The following is an 8,182-nucleotide window of genomic DNA, read 5'->3' as shown; positions in this document are numbered from 1 at the left end:
CTCTGTGCCAAGCCACCAGACGGTGAGCAGAGGTTAAGTTAGGGTGTGTTTGTGACTTACCCGAAATAGGATTGTGGTACCTGCTTGATCGGGATGCGTACCTCCATCAAAAAGAAGCCCAACTTCTAACAATGGTATAATCATTGACATGAGGAATATTGAGGACAAGATAATGACAACAACAGTAAGATTGGCTGCTGTTATTTGCTCTTGGACTTCCCTGAGAGTTTAGTAAGGATTAGCCTCTGTATTGCCAATTTCCTTACTATACTTCTTTGACTAATTATTTATGGAATACCTAGTAGATAAATAGACATGAATCTGAGCATTTTACATGGGGGTGTTTTTAAACCATTATACGTTGCTACAGAAGTCCAAATGCTGTAATCCTCAATGAGATCTACTTTTCACCTTAAACTCAATAAATCGATAACTAGCTGTGGTCCAACCACTACAAGGTTAGTCTCAACATTTTTCACTCAGAAGTGAGCTTCACATTATCAACCATCTTTCTTTCCCAATTTCCTATACAGATTACTGACAAGTTACCATTGCTTTACCCCAATTCTATTTACTAAAATAACTAGAGTTCTGACCCACCATACACCTTGGAGAAAAGAATCTCAAGAGGCTATGCATGAAAGCTTTCAGCACCTTATTCTCTCAACTAGCAATTTTAAACAAAACCCCTGAAAGTTAACTTAGGTACAGTGAGACAAGCATTTGTCCCCACCCAAGTAAAGAAACAACGCCAATGCCCTTATGAAAAACAAACCACAAGAGACCTTAAAGAAAACAGATAAAAGTGTTGATGCCCTGATTTATATTGATAACATGAGATTTCCCCCAAGCTTACCTAACCATCTAAACACATATAGAAGGAGTCCAAGAGAACTATCAATAGGGCCAAAAGGTATGCCATTTAAAGAAATGAAAATAATATTGCTGCCTTATTTAAAATGTTCCATGTTCTAATCAAACAAATACATGTCAACTCCCCACTCTTCCTTCCCATGATGCTTGAAGACAACTTCTGTCTTCACTAAAATCCTCAATATCAAAATCAGAAACTCATTGATTGATTGCCAGAGGAAAGGATGATTCATCCCATTGGCCACAGTGACCCTCTGCACAGAACAGTATACATGAAAGAAGTCAAGTGTCTCCTTAAGTGAATTTTCGCAGAGTGTAAAATTCCTTCTCTTGTTGGTCTTGTTTGAACATGAAGATTAGTATTGGAGAAATTGGTAAGGCACCAAACATACCCTGACATCAGAAAGGAGAACAGAGCCAAGCAGAATCAATGTGTAGAAATCTGGAAGAAGCCCAAAACAGATAGAACCAAAAATCAGGAACAAAATAGGGACAAAACATAGTAGCAAGGAGAGAAGAATACAATGTATAACTAATGGAACAAATACGTTGTGACACATTTAGCACATAGCAATGCCTCCTTGTAGATTTTGGTAACTTGAACTAACAAGAACTCTGACTCCGAGGTACTAAACTTTGTAGTCGTTCAAAGCCCTCAGATTTGCCAAATCAGAGCATTTACAACACACAGAAGATATTGTGGAACAAGAATATCAACCAAAGTGTATAATTTTTTAACAATGTACAAAATATCAATATATTGAAGGAATATAGAAAGATACACTTAGGCCCTCATTACAACCCTGGCGGTTGGTGATATAGTGGGGTAATACCGCCAACAGGCCAGCTTTAATAACTATAAAATTATGACCACAGTGGAAACAGCTCAGACAGACAGCCACTTTAACACACAGACCACCAGGGCGAAATCAACAGGCACCATGGCGGTAACTGCCTACAGCCAGGCGGAAGACAATGTTCCGCCCACCGTATTATGATAGTCCAATCCGCCACCTTTTCCAGGGCGGTACCAACAACATCAAAAGCCTGACAGAAACACTGCACAGAAGTGAAACAACTCACCTCTGGAGACTCAGGGAAGAACCACATCACCATGGAGCCCGAGTTGCATGTATTCCCCATGCTCTTCTACATTCTGCTCCACTAAGAACACCAACACCGGCAAAGACAACCATGGTAAGTACTGCCACCTAGCACACAGTTGAGGGGGGAGGAAAAAGAGAGTGACACACACATGCAACATGCAACACCCCCACCCCTAACACCATACACATAACCAGATGCAGTAACATTTTATTTTCACCCCGTACCCCTCAGGAATAATGCAAGGACAAAATGAATTGATTAAAGTGAGTGTAATAAGATAAAATAGTATAAATACGTGCATCCAAATCAACAAGCATATACATATTTACAAATGTAGGGGCACTGCCCAGTCTTCAATGTCCATGGGCCTCAGGGCCACATCACAAAGTCCAAGGCCCCACCTCATTCCTGCAACAACACAGAGAGGACACTGCGGGGGCATCAGGTCGAAAATAGCCAGGCACCTCAGGGGGACGAGTAACGGGGCACCTCAGCCGGAAGATGGTACAACTCCGCTGGTCCTGGAGGGGGCAGCATGTCCTGTGCTCTATGCTGGGGAGTGCAAGGCCACAGTCTCTCAAGTGGGTGACTTGCCCACTGACTTGTCCTGAGGAGTGCAAGGCCACAGTCTCTCAAGTGGATGGCTTCTCCATTGGTTCTGGAGGGGGCATTGTGCCCAGTGATCTTCATCCTGTGGAGGATGGGGTGAGTGGATGGCTTCTTCCACTGGTTCTGGAGGGGGGATTGTGCCCAGTGATCTACATCCTGTGGAGGATGGGGTGAGTGAATGGCTTCTTCCACTGGTTCTGCAGGGGGCATTGTGCCCATTGATCTTCATCCTGTGGGGGATGGGGTGAGTGGATGGCTTCTTCCACTGGTTCTGGAGAGGGCATTGTGCCCAGTGATGCAGATCTTGGGGAGTGCAAGGTTACAGTCTCGCACCTGGGTGTCAGACCCACAGGATTTGCAGGGGCCAGGCCGCACAACAGCCCATGGACGCAGGACTACACACTGTTCGCCGGTGGTGATGGCTGCTCAGTGGTGGCAGTGGTGCTGCTAGTGGTGGAGCTGGCAGTGGTGAGGCGAGGTTCCAGCCCATCCCCTGCAGCCTCGGATGGCTGCCCACTGGGGCTGCTGCTTCTGGTGGCGGTGATGGTGGCCGTGGGGGGAGGCTCCAGACCATCCCCTGCAGCCTTGATTGGCTGCCCACTCGGGCTACTGCTTCTGGTGGCGGTGCTGGTAGCGGTGGGGGGAGGCTCCAGCCCATCCCCTGCAGCCTTGATTGGCTGCCCACTGGGGCTGCTGCTGCTGCTGGTGGCGGTGCTGGCAGTGGTGGGGGTAGGCTCCAGCCTATCCCCTGCAGCCTCGGACGGCTGCCCCACCATGGTTGGTAGTGGGGGCTCTGACTGAATCCCTGCACCAGGCCCTTTGTCTCTACTGCCTGCTGTTGCAGGCCCCTTGCCCCTCCTTCATGCAGCTGGGGCTGCCTCCTTGCCCCTCCTACCTGCAGCTGGGGCTGCCTCCTTGCCCCTCCTACCTGCAGCTGGGGCTGCCTTCTTGCCCTTCCATCCTGCAGCTGGGGCTGCCACCTTGCCCTTCTTTCCTGCAGCTGGGGCTGCCTCCTTGCCCTTCCTTCCTACAGCTGGGGCTGCTCCTTGCCCTTCCTTGACGCACTTGGGTCTGACTCCTTGCCCTTCCTTGACGCACTTGGGGCTGACTCCTTGCCCTTCCTTAACTCACTTGGGGCTGGCACCCAGTCCATCTGGCTGGCTGGTGGCCGGGATCCTTTCCCACCTGGAGTAGTGGGGGACACTACTGTGCCCATGGAATAGGTGGCTGAGGTGCTTGGCTGGGCATTGACCACCCTGGCCTGACGTGAGGGAAGGGGTGGGGGGAGGAGGAGGGGTAGGGAAGAGGTCAATGTTGGTGAGGTAAAGCTTCTTAGGGACATTGAGGCGGGAAAAGGGAGATGGTTTGGGAGTGGAGGAAGACGGAGTGGTGGTAGGAGGTGTCTGTCTGCTGTTTTTGGGTGCAAGTGCATGGGCTGGATGCTGTTGTGAGGTGGATGGCTGTTGGGTGTCTGAGTGCTTGCGTTAGTGTACTTAGGGAGGAGGGGGCACAGACACAGTGGGAGAGGACACAGGGGACGTGTGCATGGAAGTGGGGGTGGTGACTGCCAGTGAGGGGTGTGTACTGATAGGTGTGCTGGTGATGGTGGTAATGGATGAGGATGCAGTGCATGCAGGTGTGAATGGAGACGCATCTGGGAGGGAGGTGGACGAGGAGGAGGAGGGGGCCACAGTGGAGGCAGTGGATGTTGGTATGTCTGATTCTGTATGGTGTTTGTGTGAGTGCCTGTGGGATGAAGTGTGGTGCTTGTGCTTGCCATGTCCACTCTTGTGTGTTGTCCTGGGTGCCTGCTCGTCTGACTGTGTGCTTGGGATAGGTTAGGGTTGAGGGGAATGGGATTGGGAAGAGGAAGTTGGAGGGTGGAAACAGGGACAATGACTGCCATCAGCAAGGAGGCCAGAGCCTGGATTGATCTCTGTTGGGCCGGCAAGCCAGTGTGAATGCCCTCCAGGAATGCATTTGTCTGTTGCATTTGGGCTGCAAGCCCCTGGATAGCATTCACAATGGTTGACTGCCCAACAGGAATAGATCGCAGGAGGTCAATAGCCTCCTAACTCAGGGCAACAGGGCTAACTGGGGCAGGGACTGAGATGCCTGGGGCGAAGGAGATGCCCACCTTCCTGGGTCAGCGGGCACGGGAAACTCACTGAGGGGCTGCTGGGAGGGCAGTGCTGGTGCAGGGTAGCGGCTGTACCTGTAGCTGGGGTGGTCACAGAGGTGTCCGCCACCACCAGGGAGCTGCCATCGGAGGAGTTATCTGTGTCTGAACTGTCCCCTCCTGTTTTTGCCATGGTGCTCCCCTCGCCCTCCGTCCCACTGGTGCCCTCACCGTCAGTGGATTCGGCTTTCTGGGTCCTGTGGGATGCAGCTCCTTCTGTCACCAGTGCCTCTACTCCTCCACAAGATGATACTAATGCACATAAGGACAGGGTGACAAAACAAAAATGGGGGGAAGAGTCAAAGGATACACTTGGTGCCAACAACATCACAGTTGGCGTACACACCACTCTCACACACAGGGAACAGCCCAACGCACTAGGCAATGCACTACCAGTCATAATGCTAGTCACCAGCCCATGGATAGGGACACCTAACGCCAATTGCTGCATACCTGAGACCCACAGACCCTACCCAGTAGTGGATGCCTACTAGCTTGGTTGGAGTACTTTCACATCAGGACCCTGCCCAACATGGGACTTACCCTTCAATGCCAGGCCTGGGCTAGGGCCACCCACAAGGCCCATACCCCCCACCCGGATAGCACCCCACCAGGCGTACATTGTATATTAGGGCACTGTACTCACATGCTTGTGGCTGCTGTGATGCCCCCAAGCGCCCATCTAGCTCCGGATAGGCCACCGCCAGTATGCGTGCCATCCGGAGGGTCAGGGTTCGATGGGCACCCCTTCCTCATTGGGAGCCCATCCCTAGCTGGGCCTCTGCTGTCTTCCGTGCCCAGCATCTCAAGTCCTCCCACCGTTTGCGACAGTGGGTGCTCTGCCTGCCATAGTCCCGCAGGGTCCGCACGTCCTTGTCGATGGCACACCATATACCCTTCTTTTGATGGGTGCTGACCTGCAGGGAAATAGACACAGGGAAAGGTATTAGTCCGACCGTCCTGTCTGTTACACTTATGGCCTACCATGCACCTTCCCATCTCCATTAGCACAGACATGGCCCACCATACATGCTGCACGCTGCCCAGGGCCCATCCACCCCCCCCTACATGAGGCCTTCATACACAGCACTCCATGCATTCACACCCCATGCATCCTACTCACGGTGTACTCACCTGTTCTTCTGGAGGCCCATACAGCAGTCGGTACTGGGGTAGGACCCCATCCACCAGTTGCTCCAACTCCACTGAGGTGAAGGCGGGGGCCCTTTCCCCAGTAACGTGAGCCATGGTCAGTTCCAGACACAGGTCACAGCAGCACATGCAGTGTAGGTCCTCCCCTGTTGAAGGTCAGGTAGCAAGTGAGTGCACAGATAGAAAATTACGGTCACGTCCACGGCAGTGCGTACCGTCACCGCCGGCGTACATCACCATTGGCCACTGTACCCCATAGTGCCCAATGTTCACCAATGAGGAGTTGTACGGCGGTTCTCGACCGCCTCCCACAACGGCGCACAACATCAGCGGAATTACCTCTTTTCCACCTGTCCCTACATACAGGACAGGCAGACGCCATTTCAGGGGGGGTGTAGGCCATGGCTGCTAACTGCATCATAGTACACAAATGCACCATTTGGACATCTCCAACAAAATACTGTTACAATCACAACATGCATTAAACTGTAGTGGTTGGAATGTAGAGATAATGACCAGCTGCTTACTCTTTTGGCCCATAGATTGCGACCCCTGCAGATGAATAGGAGATGGAGACATCCCCCCATGTACAGACCCCTGGTGGACTTGGCAACAATGGAGGACAGACACATTATCCTCACCTATAGACTTGACAGGACCACAATCACTGAGCTGTGTGCCCAATTGGAGCCTGATCTAATCTCTGCTATCCGTCACCCCACCGGGATCCCCCCTCTTGTGCAAGTGCTATCAGTGCTCCATTTCCTGGCAACTGGCTCCTTCCAAGTGACAGTGGGCTTGATAGCAGGAATGTTACAGCCAATGTTCTCAATAGTGCTGACCAGAGTGTTGTCTGCCCTGATTAAACACTTGTGCAGCTACGTTTTCCCCCAGGTGGAGGATTTGGCCACAGTGAAAGCTGACTTCTATGCAATGGGACATATCCCCAAAATTATTGGGGCTATTGATGGAACACATGTTGCATTTGTCCCCCCCCACCCCCGGTGAAATGAACAGGTGTTCAGAAATCAAAAGAGCTTTCACTCCATGAATGTGCAAATGATGTGCCTGGCGGACCAGTACATCTCCCACGTCAGGCAAAGTATCCTGGGTCTATGCATGATGCCTTTATCCAGAGGAATAGCAGCATCCTAAATGTGATGGCCCAACTCCAGATGCACAGGGTGTGGCTAATAGGTGAGCCCTGGTTCCCACCCAGTATATGTTGGTGTATGGGTATGGTGTGGGCCCTAAGGGTTAGTGTGTGGCTAACAGTTGTCCCTCAATATTTTCAGGTGACTCTGGTTACCACAACCTCTCATGGTTACTGACCCCTGTGAGGAATGCCAGGACAAGGGCAGAGGAACGTTACAATGAGGCACATGGGCGATCAAGAAGGATTTTAGTGAGGACCTTTGGCCTCCTGAAGGCCAGGTTTCGTTGCCTCCATCTAACAGGTAGATCCCTGTGCTATTCACCCAAGAAAGTCTGCCAGATCATCGTGGCATGCTGTATGTTGCACAACCTTGCCTTGCGTCGCCAGGTGCCTTTTCTGCAGGAGGAGGAGGCTCGAGATGGCCGTGTGGCAGCAGTGGACTGTGTGGACAGTGAAGGTGAGGAGGCAGAGGATGAGGATGAGGACAACAGAAGTGCAATTATTCGTCAATACTTCCAATGAGACACAGGTGAGACAGTGTTGATACACATATAATTGACAGTTTGATGTGTGCCATTGTCACTTGCAGGCTGTGTATTCCTACTTCTATGCCCACTCACTGTGCCCTTTGGCATCTCTTTTTACAGATGTTGGTGCCCCACTATTGTTCCTGGTGTGTTCAGTGCAGCCAACTACAGGTCTTTCCAATGTAAACATTACTGTACAGTTGAATTGCCATGTTTGAACCTTTATTAAATGAATACCTTTTGAAAACATCTGACATACGCCATACTTGTGTTTTATCAAAGTGTGTTTATTACAGTGCTCTGAAGAAGAGGGGGTAGTGCAATGGGCTGGGGTGATGATGGAGGAAAGTCCAGGATAGAGTCCAGTCTATTTGCATCACAGGTGCATTGTCCAAGGGGGCATAGGAAGTGGAGCAGTGGCAGTTCCAGGTGGACAGGGTGACAGAGTGGGACACAAGGGTGACAATCAGGAGAGTCTTATTTACTGTTGGGGTCTTGGCAATAGTCTCTGGCTTCTGCCTGGATCGCAGGGAATGTTTGCTGGTTGGTTCTCCTTCTGCAGGGGGAGGGGTGCTGGTG

This window comes from Pleurodeles waltl, chromosome 3_1 (genome assembly GCF_031143425.1).
Source record: "Pleurodeles waltl isolate 20211129_DDA chromosome 3_1, aPleWal1.hap1.20221129, whole genome shotgun sequence".
NCBI lineage: Eukaryota > Metazoa > Chordata > Amphibia > Caudata > Salamandridae > Pleurodeles > Pleurodeles waltl.
The sequence above is the reverse complement of the archived record's forward strand: the minus strand, read 5'-3'. Positions refer to the sequence as shown.